General features: G+C 49.5%; 1 protein-coding gene across 13 annotated transcripts in view; it reads right to left on the reverse strand.

Annotated features, from left to right (window-relative positions):
• Positions 1-13,902, reverse strand: part of LOC135897935 (testis-specific serine/threonine-protein kinase 3-like) — a 245,996-nt gene that overhangs the window by 120,173 nt on the left and 111,921 nt on the right. The window lies entirely within an intron of this gene.

The following is a 13,902-nucleotide window of genomic DNA, read 5'->3' on the forward strand; positions in this document are numbered from 1 at the left end:
TCTCATCCGCCGGCACCTTTGTGACTAGGATTGAGCTCACGCACGGTGCCTTTGCCCGTGCGGGGAGCGTGTACCTCGTGTTGTTTCCTATCCCGACGCTAAGCCGAAGAACGGGTGCCTAGTGCTCGCGCGAGGTCGTACCACGCCGAGCCGCACTCATCGGAGGCCCAAGCCGAAGGAGATTGCCCGAGCTCTCGCGAGTTGGCCCATTGGCTATCGCCAGAGCAAGTAGCATAGCCGCCGGGACTTTTCCTAGCGGCGCGTCCCAGCTTGAGCCTGTGCTCTCGCAGCGACGTGCTACAGGCGCCCCTAGCTGTATTTTTCGCCCTTGGTGCGGGACCCCTTTGGTTCCCCGCCGTCCCGGGACCGGGCGTTTGTGCAGTGTTGGGTGCCGTTGGAAACAATAAACGGTTTCCTTCATTTTAGGGCAATACTGTGTTTTTGCGTGCGTCGCTCGGTAGCCCCTTGTGGCCTGAGCTCGCGCGCAGCGGCGCTAGAGGCTGACGGCTGACGCGGCCCTGTGGCTCGCTAAGCTCGAACCCGCGGTGGTCGGTACTCCTGTGAGACCCGAAGACCGCACAACTTTAAATGTATGACACCGCAGTGCATATGCTGGTGCTGCAGTACGTGAGGCCCGCGCCACTTAAGAGTACAGCTCCAGTCATACCATTTCAAGCTGCCATCAAATAGGTCTTGTGGTGTGTGCACATTAGCGGCCCCCCAACCTTTTTCAAGCTAATGAAGCAACCATCGGCTGATAGTGTTAGCTGATGAAGAGAATTACCGCAAATACAAACGCATACACAGGAACGGGAGACGAATACAAGCGTGGCTTACAACTCTGTTTAGGGGACCAGCCCACCCAACAGTTATTTCTTCATTATATTGGTACTACTTGGATCGCCATTTTCAACCTCGCCGGCTGTTGATGCTAGTGACCGTTAGGCCTGATTGACATAGCCGTCAAAGGCGCGGTCCCGGCACCGGCGCCTGTCACGACACATCGTCTCCTCGCCGGTTGGCCCTCAGAAATGGAAAGCAGCCGACGTTAAGGGTGTAGGCCAGCGTCACTGTTTCGAAGCAGCGAGCAAAGGCTGCGTGATGGCGTGCGCAGTTGCCGTGATAGTGACGACACCGTGCGGCTGTTTGAAGCAGGGAACGTGGTACGATTCGGCGTATGATATGACGTCGGCCGCACCGGAACCACAGCCGGATTCGAGGAGTTCATAATACCGTATCAGACGCCCGGCAATGCCACTAGAGCCCAATCTGGCATTTCATATCGGAAACTCTGTGCGTTCACATTGCGTGAGATTTTTTCTATAGAACGACAACAGCATGTTCTGACACTTCGCCGTTCATCTCCCTTACGAAACGTGCTGCACGACTGCATTGCCAAATATTTATCACCGCACGCTGTACTTGGCTGTCGGTACCACGTGTATAGCAGCTGTGTCTTACCAGTACTCACGTACGGTGCATAAGCCTGGAGGCTTACGAAAAGGATTCTACTTAAATTCAGGACGACGCAACGAGCTATGGAAAGGAGAATGATGGGTGTAACGTTAAGGGATAAGAAAAGAGCAGATTGAGTGAGGGAACCAATGCGAGTTTATGACATCTTAGTTGAAATCAAGAAAAAGAAGTGGGCATGGGCAGGACATCTAATGAGGAGGGAAGACAACCGATGGTCACTAAGGGTTGCGGACTGGATTCCAAGGGAAGAGAAGCGTAGCAGGCGGCGGTAGAAAGTTAGGTGGAGGGATGAGATTAAGAAGTTTTAAGGGACAACATGGCCACAATTAGTACATGACCAGAGTAGTTGGAGAAGTATGGGAGAGGCATTTGCCCTGCAGTGGGCGTAACCAGGCTGATGATGATGGTGACCACGTCAGCCCATATTCCCTCTAAGGTATTTCCATTCCCTTTGGCTAAGGTGGATTTTTCGCCTCGTGAGCCATTTAATAATGGCTCATGAGGCTGAAAATCCGGCGCAGTTGTCGACGTTGGCATGACCGAACGATAGTAAAAAAGCTACGAACCCCGACCTTTCGCGGAAGTCGCGCGCACGACCTTTGGTGTTAATTAGTGTGACGTTAACTAAGGCACAGTAAATAAAATGTACTTAAATAGGGCACTCGCCCCTTCGACTTCTGGCATGACTCGAGCCCACGCCGATTGGTGTTAATTATATTATGGAGCAGGAAATTAAACTAGACAATTATTGCACTCTAACCCATGGCCATTAGTGCTAATTAGGGAGAAGTCAAATAAGGTAGACCTGTTAAGGATATAGTTAATTATTGCACTCAAATCCACGACCTTAGGTGGGAGTCCAACTCACAACTTCTGATGTAAATTAGGGTGAGGAGAATTACGCCACAGTTAATTAAGAAACAGCTAATTAAGGTGCTCACACCCATGCCCTTTAGTAGTAGTTATGGCGGATAAGATATAAGCAATTATTGGACCCGTACTCCATGCTGCTGGCGGCAGGCGAACCTATGACCTCTGGTGTCAATGAGGGTGAATTCAATTATGGTAGACTTATTTAGCATATTGTTAATTATTGCACTCTAATCCACCACCTCTGGTTAGCGTCAACCCAACGAAGTTTTCTTTAAATTAGGTCGACGACAATTAGGGCATAATTAATTGAGATAGTTATTAGACCCTCACACTCTCGACTTCTGGCGAAAGTCGCACTCACGAGCTTTAGTGTTAAATGGGGCGATGTCGATTATGGCACAATTAATTGGGATAAAATTCGTTATTGCACTCGAACCCGCGCCCTTTATGGGAGTAGAACCCATGACCTTTGGTGTTAGTTAGGCCGAAAACAATTAGGCCAGTTAAGATACAATTAACTAAAGCACTTGCCACCTGTACTTCATGCGGGAGTCGAACCCACGTTATTTGGTGTTGATTAGAGCGATGGTAATTAAGGCACAGTTTTTTAAGATAGAGTTATTGCTCTCGAACGCACGACTTTCAGTGGGAGTTGTACCCACGTTCTTCGGCGTCAATTAGGGCGAATTCCATTAGGCGCATTTAATTAAGAATGATTAATTGAGGCACTCGCACCCTCGACTTCTGGCGCGAGTCTAGCCAGCGGAAATCGGTGTTGATTAGGGCAAAGACAATTATGACAGAGTGAATTAAGATATAGTTAATGATTACACTCGAACCCACGACATGTAGCGTTACCTATGGCGAACTGTGAAGCATAATTTAAAGACAATTATTGCACTAGAATCCTAAGCTTCTGGCAGCAGTCCAGCCCATGACCTCTCGTGTGAATTAGGGCAGTGCGAGTTGTGGTACACTTATTTAGGATATAGTTAATTGTTGCACTCGAACCCCCGAACTCTAAGGGGGTTAGAATCCACGACCATTTGTTTTTATAAGGGCGAAGTTAGGGCACAATTAATTAAGATAGAGTTCATTACTGTAGTCAAACTCGTGACGCTTAGCTTTAGTTATGGTGAAGCTTTTTAAGGCACAGTTAATTAAGATATAGTTATTGAGACACTCGCACACTTGACATCTGGTGGCAGTCGAGCCCATGACCTCTGGCGTCAACTAGGCCGGAGTCAGTTACGGTACACTTATTTAGGATATAGTTAATTATTGCGCTCAAACCCACCACCTATAATAACAGTCGAACATAAAATTAAATTATGGGGTTTTACGTGCCAAAAGCACTTTCTGATTATGAGGCACGCCGTAGTGGAAGACTCCGTAAATTTTGACCACCTGGGGTTTTTTAACGTGCACCTAAATCTAAGTACACGGGTGGTTTTTGCATTTCGCCCCCCTCGAAATGCGGCCGCCGTGGCCGGGATTGGATCCCGCGACCTCGTGCTCAGCAGCCCAACACCATAGCCACTGAGCAACCACGGCGGGTGAGTCGAACATACTACCATTGGTCATAGTAAGGGCGGAGCCACTTAGGGCACAATTCATTAAGATAGAGTTAATTATTGCATTCGAACCAACGACCCTTAATGGGAATCGAACCCACCACCTGTGCTCTTTATAAGGGCGAAGTCAGTACACATTTAATTTAGAGGTAATGATTGCACTAGAACCCATGATCTTAGTGGGAGTCGATCCCACTACGTGTGGTTTCAGTTAAGCCGGCGTCAATTAGGGCACAGTTAATTAAGATAAAGTGAACTAATGCACTCGAAGCCACTACCATTGGTCCTAAGGGCGAATTCAATTAGGGCACAGTTAATTAAGATAGAGGTAATTATTCTGCTCGACCCCAGCACCTTTAACGTGAGTCGAACCCGCGAAGTTTGATGTCAATTATGGCGAAGTCAAGTAGGGCGCGATTAATGAGGATATTGTCACGTAGTAGTGACTGTCAAAAAAGCAGCGAAACTGGGAATGACGAAACTAACTTTTTATTGGGCCAACTTGTACCCTGGAAAACAGGCTACGCTCAAAGAACGGCGACAGCGGCGAACACAGTCAGCGATCATCATAATCTGATCGGCCGGTCTTAGCGCGTCGGTCTATATACATCAGTCATCGAAGGTCCAGAGCAATCGCTGGTGCCCGCGTGTCTTCCAGAAAGTTCTATTCGCGTCGCGCATACATGGAATCAGATTACAGAAGGTTCGGTGACAACAGAGAGCAAAAAGAACAATCGATAACATTACAGAAACTTCCAATGGGCAACCAGCGCTGAAGCTTCGCGTGCCTACAGCAGCGCCGTAACACACAGCCTAGCGAGCGGTAGACACAGTTTCCAGTAGCACACGCAGTGATTTCGTGTCAGCAAATTCGCCGACTGTCTTGAGTCACACTTTTCACGGCTCCTCAAACGGCAGGGAACCGACGTGCTAGGACGTAGCAGCGCATGCGCTCTGCGCAGCGCGCACGGCCATGGACAGAACTTGGCTGGCCGTATCGGGCTAGACAAACATTGATACAGGCGCACGTTTCTTATCGTTCAATATGTCGTGCCATCTTCGTAGCCTCCCTATCGGACGGTTTCAGCATATTTTAGTAACGCATGAAAAATGTCGTAGCGCCTCCTGGGCAGCGCTGGTTCCCCATACATGCGGGCGCGTCGCGCTCTCAGCGATAGCATTTGTCAGATGCTGAAAAGCGGTCCACAGAAAAAGACAAGTGCATTTGTCAATGATCCCCGCTCCAAAACATCGTCCCGATGCTGCAAACCAAACGGGACAGCTAAAAACAAAAGGGCACTTATTAAAGAAAACCAACAAAACAACAAACAAGCAAAGTCCAAAGCAACACAGTCCAAAAAAAGTGCAATGTTCAAGTATGTAAAGTCTCAAAGGTTGTTAGCGCTGGTAGAATGGCTTAAGCCGCACATCATCATCATGACCATTATCAGCCTGTTTTATGTCCACAATAGGACGAAGGCCTTTCCCTTCGATCTCCTATTACCCCAGTTCTGCAACAACCGATTCCAAATAGCACCCGCGAATTTCTTCATTTCATCCCTCCACCTTGTTTTCTACCGTCCTCGATTGCGTTTCCCTTGTCTTGGTACCCATTCTGTCACCCTAATGGTCCAACCGTTAAATAGCCGGCGCATTACATGACCTGCCCAGCTCCATTCTTTTCCCCTAATTTCAATTTTACATCAGCTATACTCTATTGCTCTCTGATCCAAATCGCTCTTTGCGCGGTCCTTAGCTTGTTCACAAGCTTTTTTGTCAGTCTCCCAGTCTCTGCCCCCTATGTCAGCACAGGTAAAATGCACTGATGTACATCTTCATTTTCAAAGGTAATGGTAAGCTTCCAGTGAGGAGCTGACAATGTCTGCCGTATGCAACCCAACCCTTTATTCTTTATCTAGGAATTTCCTTCTCATAATCAGGGTTCCATGTAATTATTTGGCCTAGGCAAACGCCATGCCTCCTAATCAGAAAGTGATTTTAGCAGGTAAAACCCCATAATTCAATTTAATCATCATTATCTTTGTCTTCTGCATATTAAACTTCAACCTCATTCTCACACTCACTCCGTTAAGGTCCTGAGTCATTTGTTTTATTTCGTCTGCATTGTTGCTGAATAGAACAATATCATCGGCAAACCAAAGGTTCCTGAGATATTCGCCCTCAATCTTCACTCCTAAGCCTTCCCAGTTTAATAGCTTCAATACTTATTCCAACCACGGAGTGAATCTGATTGGAGAGATTGTGCCTCCCTGTCTGACCACTTTCTTTATAGGTATCTTCCTGATTTTCTTGTGTAAAATTAAGGTAGCTATGGGACCTCTACATATTTTCCAAAATATTTACGTAAGTGGTCTGTACTCCTTGGTTACGTAATGCCTCTAGTAGTGTACTTTGCGGATTTCTCAATAACCTGATTAATGACCTGGATGTGATCCATGGTAGAGTATCCCTTCCTAAAGCCAGCCTGTTCCCTTGGTCGATTAAAGTCCAGTGTGGCCCTTATTCCACTGGAGAATATTTTGGTGAATATTTTATATAACACTGGGAGTAAGCTAATGGGCCTATTATTTTTCACTTCTTTAACGTCTCCCTTTTTGTAGATAAGTATAATGTTTGCATTATTCCAGTTTTCTGTGACCGTCGCATGTCGATAGACATGTCGTATAAAGAGCCGGCAGTTTTCCAAGTAGCGTGTATCGTTCATCTTTGATTAAATCGACTGTTATTCCATCTTCTCCCACCGCTCTTCGTCGTTTCACGTCTTGCAAAGTCCTTCTGACCTCATCGCTAGTTATAGGAGGAGTTTCTGTATCCTGTGCATTGCTGTTTCGGATAGAGTACTCCTGAATGCTCTGGGTTCTGTACATGTCAGTATAGAATTCTTCCGCTGCTTTTATCGATATTTTATACCTTCGAGATTGCTGATGATATGACCCTGCTTATCGTTCAGTGCGTTCATTTTGGTTGGTCCTATACCAAGTTTCCTTCTCACTGATTTCAGGATGCGTCCATTCTTTACGGCTTTTTCGGTCTTCCTCATGTTATAGTTTCGAATATGACTTATTTTTGCCTTGTTCATCACTTTTGACACTTCCGCCAATTCTACCTTATCTCTTGAGTTGGACACTTTCATTTTTGACGTTTCTTTTTAGGTCCTTAGTTACTTGAGAGAGCTTGCCTACTGGTTGTCTTGGTGCCATGCCTTTCACTTCAATTGCTGCATCTCAGGCCAGCCTAGTTACCGTTTCATTCATTAGCTCTATGTCAACTTTATCTCTCTGTTGTAAGGCTGCATATTTTCTTGCAAGCACGAGCCAGTATTTGTCTGCTTTTACCCTCACTACCTCTAAGTTGACTTGTTTCTTCTTGACCAATTTTAGTGTTTCTTCAAATTGAGGGGAATCTTAGCCCTCACTAACCTGTGATCACTGCACTTTACCCAACCTAACACTTCTATACCCTTCACTATGCTGGGTTCAGCAGAAAGTATGAAAACAATTTCATTTCTTGTTTCACGATTACGGCTTTTTCATGTCCACTTTCTGTTGCGGCGTTTCCTCAAAAAGGTGTTCATTAATCGAAGCTTATTTCTTCCTGCGAATTCTACCAGCATCTTTCCTCTAGCGTTCCTAGAATCAATGCCGCAGTTGCCAATTGCTTGTTCAGCAGCCTACTTTTCCCCACTTTTGCATTGAAGTCGTCCATTACTACAGTATACTGACACGTGTACTTATCTTTATCGGGCAACCACGTTTCGCCGCTTAACAACTGTAATCGCAGAGCGAAGGACGCGCCTGCATGTATCCGACGTTTCTGGAAAGTTATCGACGCTTCTATCCGAGTGTCTGTTGTCGCCGAACCTTGTGTTATCAGATTGCATCGCGTGACACGAATGGTGTAGAACTTTGTGGAAGACAAGCGGGTCCCATCAGTTAATCTGGAACATTCGACGACTGATCTATAAAAGCCGACGCGCTTGACCCGCTGATCAGTTTTTCGACGATCGCCGAGCGTGTTCGCCGCTATCGTTGTGCTATAAGTGTAGCCTGTTTTTTGGGCACAGGTTCGCCCAATAAAGGTTAGATTTGTCGTTCACAGTATTGCTACTGTGTTATTCGACGTCACCACCACGTGACAATACTGAGTTTGCCCTTTTTTCTCATCACTCATTCAACATCTTCATAAAACTGATCCCCTTCATCATCATCGTGACTGGATGTTGGAGCGTAGGCTTGTACTACCTTTAATCTATACCTCTTATTAAGCTTGGTTACGACTACAGCTACCCTCTCATTAATACTTTAGAATTCATCAATGTAGCCCGCTATGTCCTTATGGATTAGTAATCCTACCCGGTATTGCTTCTCATCTGGGAGTCCTCTATAGCAGAGGAAACGGCTGTTATTCAGCAATGTTTTAGCCTCACCAGTTCTAATCTCACTAAGGCCGATAATATCCCAACGAATTCATGTCTGATAGTTCCTCAAAGAGTCCTGGTAAGCTAGCGTCACTCGACGGAGTTCGGGAAAAAAATGTTGACAGGGTCAGTTTCCACTGGCGGCCTGTCCGGACCCAGAGATTCTTAGCACCCTCTGCTGTGTTACTGGTCTGACCGCCGCGTTGGTCTTGTGCTCCGCAGCTGCTGCGGACTGAGGGCCATGGGTTGATTGTAGGTATCATACGGGAGGTACTGGCCGAATACTGCACCGGGGAGGCCAATTCCTGTTCTGGTGAGGGAGTGTATTTGTTCAAGCTTAGTGGGCCTTCCTGATTTGGTTTTACCAGGATTAGTATAGCCCCACTCGCTCTCGGTATATTTTGCGCGTGTCAGGCGTCACTCCAAGCCTGCAGATGTGCTCTAGAGGAGCACATCTGCAACGTCGGGAACGCCTTCTCTTGATGCGCCTGATGGTTTCAGCGTCCCAGTTGCGAACTGCAGTAACGTCAAGTTGCACATGCAGCAAGGACAAGTACTCATTCATCCACTCGTTCCTTGCAACATGCCAGATAAAGTTTTACTGACCACCAATACGGAGGCCCATGCTCTGCAACTGATAACCCGAGGCGATATTAGCCTTGGCTTGATCGTTTATGGCGAGGAGAAAACACAGCCCTGCGCGTTGCTTAACAAGCATAATAACAGCTGCGCACTGCAAACCGAACAACTGGGGTGCACCGGTATTGCCGGTATCGCTGAGAAGAAAATCGTCACGCTCCCTCGAAGCAAGCCGGTTTTCCAGCCACCATACTTTAGCTCTTACTACGAGAGGCGGGCATGGAAAGATATTACTGAAGAGTTGATGTCAGATAAGTTAGTGTGTGATAGTACTTCCGAGTAAAACAACCCTGTTTTCGCACGGAAGATGGCGCATACAGGAGAGTGATCGACTACCGCCACCTCCGTAACCGCAAACAGTTAAGGACACAGGACAGCCCACGAAGACGCAACCTAAACACAGAGGCCCGTACAAAGTCACAAAGGTGCTGCTTTCAGACGCATACCGCATCTCGAACCTACGAATATGGAAGGGATCGACGCGACCAGGCTACGTCACGAGCGCCCATGCAAACCAGATGAAACAGTTTAAATTGGTGTCGGCCAGCGAGTGCTGAAGTGAGACAGACTGATGAGACTCTCTCGGGAAGAGACCGCGCAGGATGGTCGAGCTTCTAGGCCCTGTTTTTCTCAGAAAGCGAGGTGCCTAGAAGACATTGAGGAGGCAGTACCCAGTGAACAATTTATTTCCCACATATGTTCGTAGACCATCATGTTCTCTACATTGCACACAGCCTATAGATATCTATACTTCGCCAGACCACATTACAAAAACGTACTGTGGATTATCTCAGCCCCATCCAGATAACGTTGCTGTAATATTGAAAGGATGTCGCAGCTGGACATAAGTGACCTTTAATAGACGTTCCTTTTAGGGATATAGGAGGTTCCAAGAATATTGCTACGGCACAATATGTGCGATCACGAAAGGCCAGCAGTGTGAAGACGACGACGACGATTAGATGCTAGCGCGGGCTGTTGCCTCTTGGCCTAGCGCAGCGTATTTTCCTTGTAAATATATTTGTACATAGCTTTTCGTCTGCGTCATCCTACGTAACATATCTGGTGGAGGTGGACGTTCCCTGTACCTCGTCACGGAGCTTCGCAGTGGACGGTACGTCGAGCCTTCCTTCATGGCTCCCGGCAACGACAACCCGACTCCGCCGGCTCCGACACCTGCTGCCCCTTCGACGACCTACATCACTCTCCCCGCTACCCGTGATCCTGGCGTATTCTCGGGCCACGATGGGGAAGACGTCGATGACTGGATCAGCCTCTATGAACACGTCAGCCGCAATAACCGGTGGGACCCTACTATTATGCTCGCCGACGTAGTCTTTTACCTCGGTGGCACACCTCGAGTTTGGTATCGCACGCACGAAGATGAGCTCACCAGTTGGGATTCCCTTAAGACTTGTTCGGCAACCCCTACGGTCAAAAACTTGCCGCGCAGAAGGCGCTTTCCGGCCGTGTGCAGACGTCAACAGAGCCCTATGTCACGTACATTCAGGACGTCTTCGCTCTGTGCCGCAAAGTTGACTCCCACATGACTGAGTCAGACAAGGTTTCCCACATCCTCAAAGGCATTGCCGATGACGCCTTCAACTTGCTCGTTTGCAACAACGTAGCCACGGTGGATGCTGTTATAAAAGAGTGCCGCCGCCTGGAACTCGCCAAAAGCCGACGTATTGACCAGCAGTTTGCCCGTCTCCCCAACACCCCAGCGTCATCTTCCTGTGCCGACGCTCCTCGTCCCAACAACACTGCCGATGTTACCAGGATCGTCCGGCGTGAGATCGAGGCCGCCTATCCGGCTGCCTTCGACTCCAGTCCCACCAACACATCTGCAGTCACGGTCGCACTGATCCAGGCAGTTGTCCGCCAGGAGTTTGAAAACATGGGTCTTCACACCATCTGCTCGGCCCATCGCCCTGATACCCGCCCGGCTTCTTCGATTTCGCCCCGTCCCGCATCTTCTTACCCACCACGTTTCCGCAACCCATCTGAGTGGCGCACTGCTGACGACAAGCCTATTTGTTTCCACTGCCATCGAATCGGGCACATTTCTCGGCACTGTCGTAGTCGCTGGAGTTCCCCGATCCGGTCTACTTATACTGCCTACTCTCGCCCCTCAGGTGGCCCTTCTCGTCCCTATGCCGCACGCTCCGATAATGCCGCCACTGATTCTCCTGCAACGAACCGCCCCTATTCTCGTTCGCCTTCGCCCCAACGACGAAAATCTCGCTCTCCCCAGCCCCGTCGCTCCTCTTCGCCGACTCCCTTCGGGCGCCGCTCCCAGCCGGAAAACTAGACGATGCAGCGCCTCGAGGTGACGCTGCATTGCTCCCTACGCCGCCAAATCCTCTACTGACTTTGCCCACTCATCTGAACCTTCTTGACGTGCACGTCGACGGTGTTTCCGTGTCTGCTCTCATAGACACTGGGGCGCATTTGTCCGTAATGAGCGCTGACCTTCGTAACCGGCTCAAGAAAATTATCACGCCCGCCACGACGCCTGTTGTCCGTGTCGCCGATGGCGGAACAGCCCCCGTAATTGGTATGTGTACCGCCCGCGTCTCCTTCGCCGATCGCTCAACAATCGTGCTATTCACAGTCATCGCCCACTGTCCCCACGACATCACCCTCGGCTTAGACTTCCTCTCCGCACATTCTGCTCTCATCGATTGTTCCGCCAGTACTCTCCGCCTTGACCTGCCTGTTCTGGATCCTACTGGAACACACCCCAGTCGCCTCAGTTCCGCCGACTTCGTTCGCTTGCCACCTTCGGCACTGACCTACGTTGACCTAGTGTCATCCCCACCAGTCCCCGACGGTCACTACATCGCGGCTCCTATGCAAGACGTCCTCCTTACACACGGGATCACAGTACCCCATACAGTTTTATCTATTACGGCGAATCGCGTCTGCCTGCCAGTGGTCAACTTTGGCTTGACGACACAAGTGCTGCCACGTGGGATGTCTTTGGCCCAGCTTTGTTCGTTCGAGGATCACTCAGTAGCATCCATTGCAGTAGACGACACTTCATCCGATACTTCTCTACCATCGCAGTCGACAAATTGTTCCATCGCTGACTTACGGAAAATGATTGCGCCCGACTTGCCCTCCGAGCACGCTCGTGAACTCTACCGCGTTCTGGTTTCCTACCACGATATTTTTGACTTTAACGATCGTCCTTTAGCCCAAACTACAGCTGTCAAACATCGAATTAATACCGGCGATGCCCCTCCTATTCATCGCCGCCCGTATCGAGTGTCACCAGCTGAGCGCCGATGAGCAGTACCGAGACCTATCGCTGCGAGTACTCATCGAGCGTCTGCGCTCTACACCTACCGACGCATCCGTTCGCCGATATGTCCTCCAGGGTGGCATTCTGTACCGAAGGAGCTTCCTCCCTGATGGCCCTGATCTTCTTCTTGTCGTGCCAAAACTTCTACGACAGGCTGTGCTCTTTGAGATGCATGACGCACCCACTGCAGGACATCTTGGGGTAACCCGCACGTACGACCGCGTCCGCCGCCGCTTCTATTGGCCTGGTCTCGCTCGCTCCGTTCGACGCTATGTTGCTGCCTGTGATCCCTGCCAGCGTCGGAAGACACCTCAGGTGCTACCTGCCGGTCATCTGCAGCCGATCACCGTCCCTGTGGAACCGTTCTTTCGTGTTGGATTAGACCTGCTCGGTCCCTTTCCCACGTCATCCTCTGGGAACAAATGGGTAGCCGTCGCGACTGATTACGCCACCCGATACGCTATCACTCGGGCTCTCCCTACCAGCTGCGCCACTGACGTCGCGGACTTTCTCTTGCATGACATTATCTTGCTTCATGGCGCCCCGCGACAGCTGCTTACTGACCGTGGTCGAAACTTCCTTTCAAAAGTTATCGCTGACATTGTGCGTTCCTGCTCCATTCAACACAAACTGACTACTTCATACCACCCTCGAACCAATGGCCTGACAGAGCGGTTAAACCGTACTCTTACCGATATGCTGGCCAAGTACGTTTCCAAGGACCACCACGACTGGGACATTGCCCTTCCTTACGTAACATTTGCGTACAATTCTTCCCGGCACGACACCGCCGGATTTTCTCCCTTTTATCTCCTGTACGGTCGCGAACCTACCTTGCCCCTCGACACGGCACTTCCTCCTGCTGCGGTCTCAACAAGCGAGTATGCGCGCGACGCCATCGCCCTCGCCGACCATGCCCGCCAGCTTGCCCGTGCTCGACTTACGGCCTCACAGACCACTCAGCAGTGTCAGTACAACGCCCGCCATCGTGACGTACAGTTTTCACCTGGTGCGCTCGTGCTCCTGTGGTCGCCCTCTCGTCACGTCGGACTTTCAGAGAAACTTCTTTCGCGATACACAGGGCCCTACCGCGTGCTGCGCCAGGTGACGCCTGTGACTTACGAAATTGCTCCTGTGGGCTCAACCTCGTCCTCTCCTGTGGCATCTAGTGATGTCGTACACGTCAGTAGGCTCAAGGCCTACTACACTGCTTCCGAGTCCGATCTTTAGTCGCTCCGGGACGGCGCTTTTGCAGCCGGGGGTAGTGCTACGGCACAATATGTGCGATCACGAAAGGCCAGCAGTGTGAAGACGACGACGACGATTAGGTGCTAGCGCGGGCTGTTGCCTCTTGGCCTAGCGCAGCGTATTTTCCTTGTAAATATATTTGTACATAGCTTTTCGTCTGCGTCATCCTACGTAACAATATTAATCGATCTTTCCTGTTCACGCTACAATCGGGTGCATGCCTGCAAGTGCTGCAGCAGATATACTATCGAACACAAATGCGCACAGCAGAGCGTGTGCCCGAAGCGCAACCAAACACACATTGTGTTGGGTCAGTCAGCCAACATTTGTACACATGCACGCGCATC

Source organism: Dermacentor albipictus, chromosome 2 (assembly GCF_038994185.2).
Source record: "Dermacentor albipictus isolate Rhodes 1998 colony chromosome 2, USDA_Dalb.pri_finalv2, whole genome shotgun sequence".
NCBI lineage: Eukaryota > Metazoa > Arthropoda > Arachnida > Ixodida > Ixodidae > Dermacentor > Dermacentor albipictus.